The 16401-nt window shown below is 36.6% G+C and overlaps 1 protein-coding gene across 3 annotated transcripts in view; it reads right to left on the minus strand.

Moving 5' to 3' along the window:
- The window catches only part of adarb1b (adenosine deaminase RNA specific B1b), a 146980-nt gene that overhangs the window by 77013 nt on the left and 53566 nt on the right, over positions 1-16401 (minus strand). Inside the window, exon 1 of one of the 3 annotated variants that reach the window (XM_028436457.1) lies at positions 5180-5294. The exons of the other annotated variants lie outside the window; for them this stretch is intronic. The gene's annotated coding sequence lies outside the window, so the exon portion shown is untranslated. Of the gene's footprint in view, positions 1-5179; positions 5295-16401 lie in introns of those variants that run through there. 3 annotated transcript variants of the gene reach the window in all.

The following is a 16401-nucleotide window of genomic DNA, read 5'->3' on the forward strand; positions in this document are numbered from 1 at the left end:
GCATGAAGTGGAGACGGAATGATGTTTGTACAGCTTTAAAATGTGTGGCGAGATCTTTTTAACTGGGATAAACATCAGAAGATCAGGAAGATCTACTGGATAACAGCTGTGACAGATGTGGATATGTTGGTGCAATCTTGCAGTGCTAGCAAATAGCATTAGCTACGAACATACAGTAAATAGCTTTGAAAAGTCTGTTTTTGTGGAAAAAAAATTCTTTGAAAATGCAAGAGTGCATCTCTTTTTCCACCTGTTTTAAAATGATTTCTTCATTTATTGGTGTTAATTTTTCACCGGTATCGCAATCATTGTTGCTGCAAAATTCACATTAAATTACCAGCCTTTAGTGGAAATCCATCATTACTTTCTAAATCATACAGGATGAGGCAGCGTTAATTTTGTTGACTAAAAATTTCTGCCTGCACATTTTTTTTGGGTGAAAATAATGAGATTATTATTAATTACATGTGAAAAATTATAACAAAATCTATTGACATGATTGGTTAACTAATAAAAATAAAACTAATGTGGTACATGGGACAAAATCCAATCAGAACAAATGTTTCCATTTTGGAAAGTATCCAACCAAAACGACTTTAGTTGCGTGGAAGGCGGGACAAGTCGGTAAGTGATCCAATAGGAAGTAAGCTCATTATGTTTGTGGACGTAAGACGGATCACGTGGTCTTAACATTGATCACATTAAATCTGTCAGTGTGTGTTTACAAACATTAACATCATCCGATATCAGGTTCATCGATACTAATCATTAAAAGAAAACACAAGACCTCTTTATATTAACGTTTTATATTTTAGTCGACTATATCGGTAACAGATTTAGTCAACTAAAATATTGTTAATTAGTAGAATATATATAAATAAAATAGTGTGACAAAGTTACATTTTAATCAAAAGACGGACTAAGATTTGCAGTCAAAATTATTACTAGTATGAACTCGTCTTCAAATTCAAAAAGAAAACAACAGATGAAATGTATTTTAAGACTAAATGAATGAAATAAATGAAAGTACACACCCTGAACAGTGCTTCTACCAAGTAGTTCTCATTAACTCCATTTAAACATAATAGTTTAGCATTTTAATGAAATAACACTTCTGTGGTTACAACTAGGATTATTTTCAGACGCTCCAATTTAAGTTTGTGCCAACCAGTCCTTTTTAATCTCATGAGTCATTCTTTGAGTGTCAACATCTATTCATCATATTCCTTTTATCTGCTTTGCACGAAGCTGTTTTCTTAACAAACAGTCAAAAAGGCATTTAAAGATACCATCTTCATATTTACATATTGAACAAAATGTGTTGCTCCTGGTTCTAAACATCAGGAAAGAAAGTCAAGGATTATTCGTCCTCATTTTGGTCCCACAGACAATTTACACAACCATTACAGACAGGCACAGACACACACACACGAATCCAATCCATCACACGTCAGTACTGCGCATCAGTATTAACATGCAGACCAGCACAGGTTTACACTATAGAAATAGTGCAGTGAAATGTAAATGTGATCTCTGGCCCAGAGCAAACAGACCCCCACTAACACACACACGACAAAATAGACTCTGTTGGATTAGATTACCTCCACATAACAAAGCATGAGGGCCGGAATCAGCCAAGTCAGGGCATCCGTGCTTAGGAAGGTTGTTAGAATTTACCTCCAGGGAAACAGACTTTAACATCTACAAATGCAAAAAGGAAAATATATAAGCAGTATTTTTAGAAAATCTTTCAGTGTTTCACTAGAATTGTTTTGTATTAAAGCTGAACTACATGATTCTTGGCTGAATTTGAAACGTAAATTCCGCCCCCCCACTCTGATAATCCCTCCCAGTCTCCTCTTCTCACGGAAGTGCACAAAATCACGCACGAGAGCTTAACGTGCACTACTGGTAAAATACGTAGCCACGGAAAAGGATGCACACAAAAAATAAGAAAATGGAACATTAGATTACCTGTCGAGAAGGAAAACATCCACTTGGCGTCCACAGTTAGTCCAAGACTGAAAATAAGTTTGCACCGTGAACACGCTTCACTATATATCGCAACAGCCAATGAGGAGGCTCCTTCGTGGGCTCTGCTCACCCCTCCTTTCTCTAAATCCTGTGATTGGAGCAGGAGGGGGTGACCGTCAAGACTTTGTCTTCCAGGGTTTTATTAACTAATAATACTTAATTATTTACAGCACGCAGACTTACATTTTTTCAGAAATTATTACTTTTACAATATACTATATGATGCTAATAAGAATTAGTTTTTTATTAAAGAAAATAAATCGAGTACCCCAGCTTTAATTGTCTGAAGCCTTTTGATTCATACCTACACAATTAAAGTCTAAATAAAAGCTTTTCACTCAACGGAAGTTGATTTTCAACATCCCAAATGTGCCCTGAATGAAAATTCCACCCATTTACAGCTTTAAAAACACTTAAAAGAACTTTAGAATGAATTTCAAAAGAAACTGGATTTTAAAAAATGGCCGACGTGCTCAAGTTTTTTCTTTCTGGCTAAAATTATTGCAGCAGAACATTTCAAAAGGCTTGCATTTCATTTAAATTCAAGTGATGATATCTGCACAGGCAGCATTAACTCAAGGACATTAGATTATTTATCACTTCACTATATTGTTCTGTTTGTTAAATACATAGTTATGGCCAAACTAAGTTGTTTACGAGGTTTTTATAGCCATTGGAATATATGGGTGATATTTTCATTAGGGGCACATTTGGGATGTTGAAAATCATGGAACTTAAAGGTTGCAGTAGCTAGCTTAATGTTCCATGTTAGCTGTGCTGACTAATGTTTGTTTAACATGAGGTTGAATGATGAAGGTTTGGTCACAGTCGTCACACACTGAGCTACAACTCAATGGTTCCTGTTCTAATACCTAATGTCCTTCATTGGCGTTATTAAAAAATTTACATCAAAAAGTTGTTCTGGGGTTTCTATGGAAACGGTTGATGGTAACGGAGTTGAAAGTAAAAGGAAAAGTGCTGAAAATTGTCAATCAAACCTACATTACAAAAAAAACTAGCGGAACTAGAAAGCTAGGATTTTTTGCTTTATTAAGCAACACACTATTGATATTTCATTGGGTAAAATTCTATTTGAAAACAATATGTTAAAAAGTATTGGGCCTGGACATATTTTTCACCCTAATGAAAATTTTGCCCCATAAATGCCAGGTTGATTGTAGTTTATAGTTTATACATTAGCACTTGCACTGCATGTCCCTGCCTTGTATCCTGAGTGTGGTCAAACATGTGAGTGTCTAGTATTATCACACAGTCATACCACATTACAGCATATACACACACAACGCCATGTTTGCACTTAATAGTAACACCTCAAGTCTCATTTATTCTGAAGGTATGCAATCCTGACGTTGATGTGAAGTCTTTTAAACATAATCCAGTCATCGTAATAGTGTGTGTGAGCAGTGTCGACGGTGTAACCTTAAAGGAAAACAGATGTCACCTAAACATTAAACAGACCGACTGTCGACTCAAATCTACTCTAGTCTGCGTGTTTAAATGAAAACGAGTTCAGTTTTATTCGATCACAGCAAGTAAACAAAGACGACGCCAAAACGCAACAGCTTGTCTTCGTTATGACAAAAAAAGGGCTTTGTTTATTTGATAGATTAAAAATGCCAATTTTCTCATCAGACTAATGTGCATCGGTGAGAAATGATTCATGAGGTGGAGAAACTGAGAGAAGACGACAGATGTTGGAAGAAAACACGTGGAGTGAAGCCAAACTCCAGCCGTCGCATCCAAATACACATAAAACTGACTTCAGCAGCAGCGCAGCTTTTCTTTGCACCTCCACTTCTAAAAGATCACGTTTCAAATTCATTTACGGCTTGACACGATTCTCCCAAGAAAGGATTCAAATCTAGTTTTAATCTAATTTTAAAGGCTGGGTTCATGTTTTAAAGGATAACTATCATGTAAAGTGGTCAGATTTATTCAGAAAGAATCAGAACCAATCATCGAAGCAGAAAACCAAACATTGAATATCATCCTTGTCTAATTTGCAAACAATTGATTGAAGCAGAGTTCCTACGATACTGCCCTGTCTGTGCACGTTTATAATAAATGTAATTTCATCATGTTCTGCACAATCACTGCCATTCAGGAGCTGCTAAACAAACAGTCTGATGTCATCTTACAGTCAAGTATTTTTCTTTTAACAGCATACAAAGATGGGCCTTGACCTCTAGTTTTTCACTTTCACAATATTTTAGCTTCATACAAATTTTGTTGCTAAGAAATATTTCAGGGGTGCCCAATACCTAAAAAAAGCAGCTTTAGGGCAGCCAATCCGGTGTTGTTTCTGTTGCAATCAGAGGTTTTCGTCAACGCAATGACCCGTCCATTGAAAAGGTAGCTTAAAATGAACAATGGCATAATAAAATACACTACAAGTAGATTGGGTTTGAAAGTGCCTCTTTTATATGAATGAACATGTTCTGTCTATTTAGTCACAGGCAGACAGAGAAGCCTCTGCTGGTATATAAATATCAAAAGAATGTAAAAACATCAAATTTTAATGCGAGTAAAGCTAGCAAAAAAAAAAACATATACACACTCCGTAATGATAAAGAGGAACTAAACTCAGGTTTTTGGGTGGAAATTAAAAAAATATATCTTGATTATGTGCGTGGCATAGAACATTCTATGCTCTGCTAACTAGCTACTCAACACTCTAAAGCTCTCGATTCACAATTCTCTCAATCATAGATTGGAGAGTCCACAGCTAATTTAATTGAGTTGAATTGAAAATGTCACAAATCTCCATTATCAGCCAATCAGAAAAATCAACTGTAAAAGCTGGGTTTCAACCCATAGAGGGCAGTCAGTCTGACATTTTTACAACAAAGAGATTTTAACTGTGGCTCAGATAGAAAAATGTGTCCAATCCTCACACTGCAGTAATCTGATCAAATCAACCTGTTACATTGTTTATCAACAAAGACATTTCAAATTAAAGTACACTGTCATTTTTACGGATTTCTATGACATTGACAAGCGTTGGGAAAACTCCATGTTCCGTGATTTCTCGACAGCCCTGAAAAATAATGACATCATGGCCCAGTCCGCCTCCTTTGCTTCAGACCGCCTTCATTCATAGACTACGCACTTTTGCTCTACTTACGCGCGGTGGGCGTGTCAGGAACCTGGACAGGAGAATACGAGCAGGAGAGAAGCGTGTAACTGCAGTCCAGACGGGAGAATAAACCGCTTATAAAAGATTAGCGAGAAAAAATCCATCACTGAAACAAGTAACAAAAGTGGCATGACAACAAATTAAATCCAAGACAGGAGTCAAGAGCACGTCCTACACGGAAATCCCATTTTCACACAGCAGCATGTGTATCGGTCGCTGACACCTGATTTATGATCCCGACTCATCCGACCACAAGGCCACGAGACCTTTTCTCTCTTTGATTCGTGAAGAAGCCACTGACACCCTGAGTTATGGCTCCCAGGAGCTGGATAAGGGCTAGCCCTGGCGGCGGCCTTTCATTGGTGCACTAAATAGGTACACGCAGGAGGGGCTGTGCTTTGTGGCAGATGTGAGTTATGGCCAGCCCGTTTTCATTTGTCATGGAGATTCAATCATCTGAAGCAGCAGCCACCAGAGGAAAAAAAGATGAAATGAGGTGTGTTATTACGGAAGCACGGCTTTCCATTTCAATCACGCAATAAAACACGTCCAGACAACGCTGTCGTCATTAAACAGCAACAACTATGGGAACTATTTCTTTCTAAAGATCAGAATTAAACACTAATTTAGCCACAAAGCCCAGTTTTTTCTGTGGCTTTGTGCTTCACAGCTCACTTTACTGTGCATAGAAATGTACACTGAGCATGCACTAAATATTCATTAGAGTAAAGGAGGTGATGAAAGAAGGAGCGCTGACTATACGGCCAGTTTATGTCCCAAACACATAAGCCAAGGGTGTCAAACTTACATTAGTTCAGGGGCCAAATATGGAGCAGTTTGACCTCAAGTGGGCCACAGATTTTATGCAAAAAAAAACAAGTAATTTCAACATTATTGTGCCATAGTTCACCTGTACACATATACATAAAATACAAAATATGTAAGAAACGAACCACATCCAAGCAATAACTGACATATCAGTCTCTGCAGGATCTTCACTTCAATTTCCCTAATTTGATGAAAATTGCAGGATTTCAGAAAAACTGAGAAATATTTCAACAATTTATGATTAAAAATGACTGCCATATGAGCATAGAGAAACTCTGATCCCTGTAAATATTGGAAATGTGTATTTGAAGGGACTATGATATGTACAATTGAATTAGTTGATAATTCACACATTGATTTGTGTTTTCTCTGTTATTGTGACTTTTTCCTGAGGTCTGAATTGGATGCTCTAAAGCAGGGGTCTGCAACCTGCGGCTCTGGAGCCACATGTGGCTCTTTGACTCTTTTGCAATGGCTCCTTGTAGCGTTTAAAAAAAATATGGTATTGATGATCAATGACAATAACTTAAAATAAAATTATGATAAAAGAATTGGTTACCCTAAAAATGAATCACATTGTGCAATAACTTTGCCACCATCCTACTTCACCTCCTGCAACATCTACAGATCATCATTAGCATGTGTTGACCGACATGATCACTCATGTCATCAAATTCAACTTATTTTTTGTAGCCCTTCAACTCCATTAACTCATTAAATTATTTGATATTACTTTAACTGTATAGAATCTTAACACTGTATTGTCTTTATTGAGAATGTTTTTTTTTTTTTGGCTCCAGGAGGACTTTAATCCAGGCGAGATTAGGCAAAATGGCTCTTTTGAGAATAAAGGTTGCAGACCCCTGCTCTAAAGCAAGGCTCACCAACACGGTGAATGCGGGCCGCAGGTATCCCGCATGGACCATGTGATGGGTCCTCAGGAGCTCTAGTCACCAATGAGCTCCATCTAAAATCTGATTTACTTTCCAGACTTCAAACTCACAAACATCAATACATAAGAGATGTAGTTAGTATTTAGTAGAGTTAAACACTGCTGCACATGATGAAGTTTTAGTGTTAAATTAACCATCTTTAAATGTTGATTTTCATTGAAACATTGTGAATTTTTTTTATAAGTGTTGCAGATCAGGTGTATGGGTTGTGGTATGTGATATGTAATATGATATTTAAGATATATTTTTAAAAATGCGAGGTGGATTCTCATAAAATATGACATGATTGTTACATTTTAAAAATGTTACATGTTATACAATTAGTTAGAAGTTGTTTGTTAGAAGCTAATAGGCTTTACACCAATCTGATTGGCTATATCGAATCGGCCGATATTTTGCATTTTATGCAATTAATGTGATCGGCTTTAATGTCTTAACTCGCCGATCCAATCAATGGTATCATTGTCGTGATAAAACTTTCTGTAGATGTTCCCATTGCATTGTTTTATCGTCTCATTTACACTGAAGAGTTGTTTGCTTTACATAACACGGATTTATTTCACTCACATTTGTGCACAAAGGTGAAAAGCAGTCGTTGAGTACAACATGGGACTCCGGTTTAATTCAACAGCTGCAACGTTTATTTTGCCAATCACTAAAAACAGCATACAGATTATAATAGATGTGTTCCGTTCACACACTCCCTCACTCCGCACAGTGGTTGATCGACAAGGGCATTCATTTGCAGTTAAAGGGCCACCACAAACACACGCACAGACACGCACACAGACACGCACACAGACACACACACAGACACACACACAATAAATGTTATGTTCAGGTCCTGATAGAAATTCAACTCTTCCATTCCGTCACAGTCACAAGGCTGCATTTAGGTCCTGAAATATGATACTGTATGATATTCCATGAATCTGTATCAGGTAATACCGAAGGAATTTGATCGGTACCTAAAAAAACAACCGGAATTCATATGATCGGATCCGTGATTGTTTTTTTAAAACTCACTGATTTTTTCCATGAAATGTAATGAAAAATAAACAACTGCACATGTTGAAACATTTCCTACCTTTTTAAGTTACTGTTAGCTTAAATCTTCATCTTCCCCTCTAATTAAAGTCAAACCGTGAACTTTTAGTATTCAGTACCTATGAAGTATCTCACAGTTTCAGAAAGGTTGGTGACCCCTGCTCTCAAGGGCCAGATTTGGCTCCCGGGCTTTAAGTTTGATACATGTGATGTAGGCCATAAACACGTTGGCTCGGCTTCCTTTGCACGAGACGTTACAATCAACACCAGGCTTGGTTTTATCGTCTCATGCAAGGGAATGTCTTGGAATTACATGACATGTGTAAACAAATATGTGCTGCTGTTGTTAATTACTGCTGATGCAGGAGCTGGTGATAATGTGAGGAGGAATGTTTGGGCCAACAACAACAATGCTTCATGTGTTTCCACCACCTTCTCCCTCACACTGGGTCATGTGGCGACCTGCAGCGATCGGACTCTTCTTAAGGCGTCTCTTTCTCTCCATCTGACAGACCCACCCTCCCCCTCTCCCCGCAGCGAGCAGCGGGTTAATGAAGAGTCTTTAAGAGCGTGCAAAAAGGGGCAGTAAATGTCTCCTCGACTCAATAACTGGGCCTGTTGTCTGAGTTTTAACGGGTCACAGGATCTGCTCTGTTCAAGCCGGACTCCCTCCAACAGCTACAAATAGCTGATGGCTCGACCACATGTAACAACGTTTAGTAGGAAGAGTTCAAGTAGAAAGTGACATTTAAAAAAAAAAGGAGGCAAGAGGATTTCTGAGTGTAACCCATGTGAACTAGAGGCCAACTTCCTGCCATGGTTTTATTGTGACGAGCCCGCGCTACACCTTTCAAGTCCCTGGCTCCTCCCCCTTCACTCTTGTTTGCTCCACTGAATGCTGTGATGGCTGCTCTCACTGTGGCGTCTGCATGGTCGGCTTACTGATTGAAAATCACCACTGAAACAAAACCTTCATAAGAAATACCTGGATGAACATCTTCTCCTATAACCTAGACATCTCTCCACTCACCGGTGAGTCGTTTCACATTGTACTTCAATGTGTTTCACTAAGTATTTGGCGGATTTGTGGTGTACCAGACTCCATTGAAATTCCTGCAAAATTAAGCCAACATTAGCTGCGGAACACACAGGGTCAGTCTGACCATTTCCACTTTTATTTAAGTAATTCTTTTATTTTCTAATTTATAATCAAAGCCGAATTGTTAAATGAATAGTATTATAGTAAAATAATACTTCGCTTTTTGTAGTTTTGATTGATTTTGACCATTTCTGTTACTTTTTGAAAGAAATGCCCATTCGGCTATGTGGTCTTGAATAGGCTTTGACCTACTAAATGAGATGATCTGTTGTGCTACAACAATGATTTATTTGAAGAATCTATTTAAAACATGCATGTTTAATTTATATGATATGACTTAGCTTTTCAGCTAATGATGTTGATTTAAAAGTGCACTTTATTCCCTTTGATCTCTGAATATATAGAATGAAGCTTCAATTTGATATACCTTGATATGGATTTTTCTACTATGATTTATAGCATTTATTTATAACTGTTTATTTATTTAACAATGACAAATTGTTTAAATGTGCTAAGGTGAATGTATTTTCTGTTTTAAAATGTACTTAAGTTAATTCCTTTTTGACTGAGTGTTGTTGGCCTTGTTTTATAGGTCAGGTTTTTATGTTAGTTCTGCATCACCTACCACTCTCGACCACTAGATGGCGAGCCACCACCCAACCACCGCTGCATCGCGGTAGGAATATTTGATCTTTTTGTTTCCTCGGACACTCGGACCTAATACGTGGAATATACCCTGGGGTCCTTTTCTGTTTTGTATTTTTTTCCCCCAATGCGAAAGAACTTTGCGAAACCCTTCGCTTTCCAACTTGGCGAAATCAAACAAACTGAACTGAACTCACGAAAGGAAATGAACCTTGAACTGAACTTTGACTACAAGTTTTGAAAGAACAAAATATTGTCTTTGTTTTGTAATTGTATTTTGTTTGTTTGTTTATTGCCTATACCTGATTATTAATAACAACTAAATAATATATATCAATATAAATTGACTCCAGATATCTTTACTATATATAATATCTTTAATATACATATACTAAAACGAAATCCTTGTGTCTGTGTCCAATTATTCACACACCTTGGCTCTACAGCCGAACCTATTTCTGTTGACCTTTTTCGCAGTCAGTTCCTGAGCCCTAGTGTGTTATTTATTTGTTACATGAGGTTTTTTGAAGACGAAATTGTTGATTGCTTTTCAGAACCAGTTGATCTGGGCATTTCAAAAGAAACCGTTAGTTTTCTGCATTGTAAAAGCCATAACGAAGGTCCTAAGATACTGGTCGAGCTGGTCAAATACAGATACTAGGGTTCTCACCAGGAATCTTTCACAGCGTAGGGGATCGCGAAAATGTTGAAATCTATAACTCTCTGACGGCCAAATACTGTGAAGTAGACCTAAACTTTTGTTATTTTCTAAATATTTGTTCCAGCCTTGTTTTAAAGCCAAAAGCTTTTTGTTGAATTGGTGAAAGTGATGATGAATGTAGTTGGAGAGTTACTCATGGTTGGTACAGGTCCTCCACTAATAAATAATCACACACACTGTAGAGACAAGAAATAACATGCGATTCAAAAGACTAATTCCAAAACAAGCTTTTCAAATATAAATGAGGTTTTATGTGGGACCTGCCATAATATTAGGACTGTTATGGACGCCTGTATCAAATAAACTTTCTTGGTTAATGCTGATTAAAAGAGTTTAAACAACACGGGCACACCTGGAAGTCCAATCGACACCGATTAAAAAAAGAAAAAAAAAACAAAAAAGCCCCCTATGCTGTGTTTCAACCACCTACATCACACCTTAGGAGATTAAAATCACACCATAGAGGGCCCCTTCGCTCAACAGTGCTGGCGAGAACCCTGAAAATCATTAGTTTTGTGGATCCTAAGATACTGGTCCATCTGTTTTATAAGAGGTCGAATACATCAACAAACCACCAAAACAAGAACATTCTGTCGTCCAACAGCGCTGTTGCTGAGCAGGTGTTAACTCTCACAGCTTTACCCACAGATGGCTGCAGTTGTTGTTAGAGGAGGAGACATAAGAAGAACCAAAGGCCATGCAGAGAACACAGTTTTTCTACCAAGTCAGCACTTCTGGAATGTATGAATCCAAAATAACGGGGACATTTCTTTTAAACTGTTCTTCTATTTGTGACTTAATCTGCTGGATGACTACTTGGGATCAGACTCATTTGTTTGCTGTGATTAAACACATCCATCTATTCACTCTGGTCTCCCACAATCTCCATGTTTAACACACTAATAAACAAAACCCTTATTTAAATAAGGTGGTCACTTTTGCCCCAAATCCAGGAAATCTTAGTAAATTATCCGCAAGAGATGAACATTGTGCACCTATTTTATTGCTCCTTGTTGAGGATGTTAGCCATGCTAGCATCCTGTCCTGGAGGGACCTGATCCAGCATGTCTCACTGCTCAGAAACACCTCCAATCTAATCATAGTGTCATCTCACAACTCAGCAGAAGACCTGATAATGAGCTGCTGTTTATAATCAGTGATGATGACTGCAACGTCATTGAAGAACCAAAAGATCCCTCCCTTTCATTTGGAACTGAATAATCAGATGAAATGAGGAATCTATAAACCTTCACTGACATACAGTATCAAATGTCTCATACCGCCATGAAAAATTACAATCACCAAAAGTATCACGTTGTGCTCAAACATTTTCATCCCCTGCAAAATAATCTTATTTCTGATTCCAGTGTTTTTCTCCTCCAATGGGCTCCGTTAACTAAGCCAAAGAAGACATGTTTTTGCCTGTTTATTTGATTCATTAAATTTGATTTATTTGATGCATTTAATTTAATTTATTTATTTGACTTATCAAATTTATTTAATTAGATGTATTTATTTCATGTGATTTATTTAAATAGAATTATATCTGTGATTTTATTTAATGTATGTGATTTAATTTACGAGATTTATTCATTTATTTATGGATTTATTTGATTTATTTACAGTATTTATGTTATTTATGTGATTTATGGGATTTTGTCCGAACAGTGTCTGTGAATTTTGATAAATATTTTCAGAAAATATCTGAAAGGAAAAAATGATTAGATTTCAGGGATGATCCAGATCAATATCCCAAATATGGATCAGTTTAAAAAAATAAAACAAAATTTAAACTTTATCTCTTATCATTGGCAGAATTTCAAAAGATTCATATCTCGGTTCGTAATTACAGGCAAGGTCATCCTGCCTAGTTTCATCCAGACCTGGAAGAAAACCATTGTTATGGAAAAAAGGATTTTCTTCAATATCTTTGTAACATTTCGTTGATGATAGTTTAATGATTATTTTGACATGCCAGGGAATAAAGTGGTGGTGCTGCATGAAAGCCTGTTTATTCATTGCTTTTACGAGGCTCTCTAGTGCTACAGGTGCTGATTCATGTGTTGTTCACATCATCGACACCAGATAAAGGGGCAAATGCTACGAGTAAAGACTGGATGTGCTGTATGAAATACCATCTCTTTGTCCTGTAATTTATCGCTCTTACATAACTGAGCAGATGCTTGAAATATTGTTGAATTGGAAGGTAAAATGAGGTGAGGCAAGATGTGACAGGATGGTTGGAGGGAAGCAGGATCCCCGGATATTTGAAGCACTCTAAAAATAACTAGGCGTGTGCCGACATTTGAATCGTCTCTCCCAAAAAAAAAAAAAAGATTAAATCAGAAACACAACGCCTCTATCCACAATGCCATATAAAGCATAGTCCTTTAATGCAGTGGTTCTCAACCTTTTCGGCTCATGATAGCCAAAATAAAGGTTCCAGAGAGCGGGGACCCCCACAGTAGCTGAAGGTGGTTGAACACAGACATGAACATTGAAGAACAGTCATGTGCAGACAGGACCATCTATAAGAAGAATAAAGGGGAGAGATTTTTGGAGTCCATCCATAAAGTCAGTAAAATGATGGTCCATTGTTCTATGAATCTGTGATAACCACATTTATTTATTCATCTGAATAATATCTACTGGTATCCAGGAAGTTTACAACTATTTGGGCCATAGTATATAGTCATCTTTAAGGTGTAAATCCCTGTTTTAATCAGAAATTAAATGAGTTAAAAGTGACCAAAAATGGTGGAAAAGGTGGTGAAATGGGGTCAAAGTGTCAATATTGGCTTAAAAGTGGCAGAAATGAGGGGTTGAGGTTAATGTAATTCAAAAAAGTAGGAACAGTTAGTTTAAACTGTCAAATAATGGCCATAATAAATCATAAATGTGGTTAAATTGGCAAAAATAAGCATGAAAAATGGTGAAAAGGTTAAAAAGTTAAAAGTTACAATAATGGGTCAAAATTTGTGACATTAGGTGGAAAAGTGGTGGAAAAGGTTTATAAGTGCTGAAAAATTTTTGAAAGTGAAAAAAATGCAGAAAAGGCATTGAAATTGTCAGAAATGGGAGTAATATAGAAAAAATGCATTAAAAGGAGCAAAAACATGGCAAGAAAAAGTGATGAAAATAGGTTGAAATATGGCAAGTTTTGTGTAGTTGCAGAAAAAGGGTAAAAAATATGCAAAATGGGCTCAAATTGTTAAAAAAATATATTATTAGTTTCTTCACGGAATCTGGCAACCCCAAAGGGTAAGAAGCCCTGCTTTATTTTTTTTTTTTTTTTTTTTTTTTTTTAAAAAAAAAAAAAAAAAAAAAAGAAGCCCTGCTTTAATGCCATCATGGTAAACATCAGTCTATGATGATGTACTGATGTTAGTTTTTATTACTCAGAAAAACCTATTTTTAACAGCTTACAAAGACAATGTCTAATGTATTAATATTACTATTACAAGCGTTAAAAACAATGATAAAACAAATGTTAACATTTGCTGCACCTCTGTGTCCCAATTGGCGCGCGTGCGCACACGCACGCACACACAGCATTTATGACGTGACAGATCACAAATCAACAGAAAACTGCACCATGACTATGCAAATTGTTCCTTTGCTTCCCAGTGAGCGAAGGCGTCACTGAATGACTGATGAACACCTCCTGGTGCCAAACACACTACTGAGTGATTGAAAATAGCATCAGAGAGTGAGACATCTGCCACAATCCTGAGTGTAGTGTAAACATGGCAAACACAAGCTGAACAAATACAAAACACAGCAAAAAAGCAACATGAGACGTTGGAGCTGATGCTGAAAAAGGAAACCAAAGTCAGTCCAGTTAGTGGACGAATTCTTTCAGGATCTGGGGCCTCCAACCATTGTTTGCTAAACTGCTTAAAACCACAAAGCCTTGGTAGGATGTGCTTTAACATAATAAGAATTCCATGGCACTGTTGGTCCAGTAAAAAGAATTTGGATTCTTAGCAAAAACAAGCAGTTCTAGGGCCTCAGATTTTCCCTGATCACGGAAAACTAAATTAACGGAGAAAGCAATCTGACCACTTTTTTTTTTTTTTTCTTTTTTTTTTTTTTAAATTGAATTTATTTTATTGTTCTCTTTTTGTTTAAAATTGGGCCCCAACATGACAAGGAAATACACCACATGCATGTTTTTAGGAATATTTTACACCAATAATCCGAGCGACTGAATGTCTTGAAAGTACGACTGTAACGGTATGTGTGTTTGTGCCAAACTGTTTTGTACGCAACTTCTGGTTCGGCACGACCCTGTACCGAATAATTGAGCGCAGGATATGATTTCATACTTTTTATTTTTATTCAGTTTTTGTGAGCCGGACCATTTAAAATACCTATTAGTTGGACATAATTAAGTGACAAACAGGTAGATGTGCCATTAATTTCACCTCCACCTTTTTTAATTTTTCTAGTGAAAAATATGAAAGTTGAAGGTGAGTGAAATGAAAGGGAGACTGTTTTGTTAAATGCTGCTCTTAGACCACATTTTCTCCTTTTAGATGAGGAGTTTATACTTCGATTTTTCATTAGAAAAATTAAAAACAACAGCAGGTTTTAATTTTTTAAAAACATTTTTTTTTCATTCAAACAATATTGGGGAAAAAAGAAGCAAACTGTTGTGTTATGTTTGAATAAAGTTAATAATACACAATATATTTAATAGTTTCCTTTTTTAATGACTGTACCAGAAAAAACTGAACCATGACTTTTATAATGAGGTACGTACCGAACCGTGACATTTGCGTACCGTAACACCCACAATCCTGTTCATCTTCTCGCGCTATGTGATAAGGTTCATCTCGTGATCATGTTATGCTGTGAAAATATAATCGGGGGTTTCGTTAGTTGGTGGCGAATAGGGGCGATATATCGCGATATTACGTTGCACGATTCTAAATGCGTCCATATCATTTTTTTTTTATTATTATTTATTTTATTTTATTTTGTTACTTTTATTTAACCAATAAAGTCTTTTCCACAGCAGGAGACATTGTAACTGCATAAAGAAGTGCTGAAACCTGGACATGTTGACCAGCTTGTGTTTTTTCAATAAAATCTAAAAAGAAAGTACTAACTTTCTGCATTTATTTGTTGTTCTAGGGATAAACCTCAGTTAAGTTGCACTAAAGTCAAATATGGTTTTAAGTTGTTGGCACATGGCATGTTAAAGCCAATGTTTTCAGTGTAAAATATGCCAATAGAATATATTTTATACATAATGTTCTCATGAAGGTGTACACATTAACAGAGTAGTTGTTTCTTAAGTCATATATTTAAGAAAAAATCGCAATAATCGTCTTACACTTCAATATCGGGATGTATTGTATCGTGACCTATGTATCGGGATTCGAATCGTATCGTCAGATGCCAGGCAATACACACCCTTAGTGGTGATTAATGGTTTCACAAATAATGTTTTTGGACATTATCACATTTCCATGTTATTTTTTCCTATTAAACCAGTGGGTTAGCAGTGTGGCTAACGTCGCTCCCTCGAGACGTAATCTCGCGTGATTTCAGTGCAACCACCTCAATTTTGTAAATCAACAGTAAAATGTATAACAGTAGTTGACTATTTCCCCAATTACCCTACGTTTAATAGCTTGTAACGAAACAGAACAGAGTAAAGTCATGCGGAAATGGCTAAACACTGAAAAAGATTATGATTATAATATTGAAACGGAAAACCAGAGGCCCTACAATTTCTATATTCTTTTTTTAATCGTATTAAATACCTGCAAGGCAAATACGTATTTGGCAATTGAAAATTGGCAAAAATGACAACAATGAAACTGAAAGTAATAATGCAGGAAAAACAGAAGACTGACCATTACCTTAAATATGACCTTGAGTGAAGTTCACGGTCACAAAGGAAATG

The sequence above is a fragment of the Gouania willdenowi genome, chromosome 21 (genome assembly GCF_900634775.1).
Source record: "Gouania willdenowi chromosome 21, fGouWil2.1, whole genome shotgun sequence".
In the NCBI taxonomy this organism is placed as follows: Eukaryota; Metazoa; Chordata; class Actinopteri; order Blenniiformes; family Gobiesocidae; genus Gouania; species Gouania willdenowi.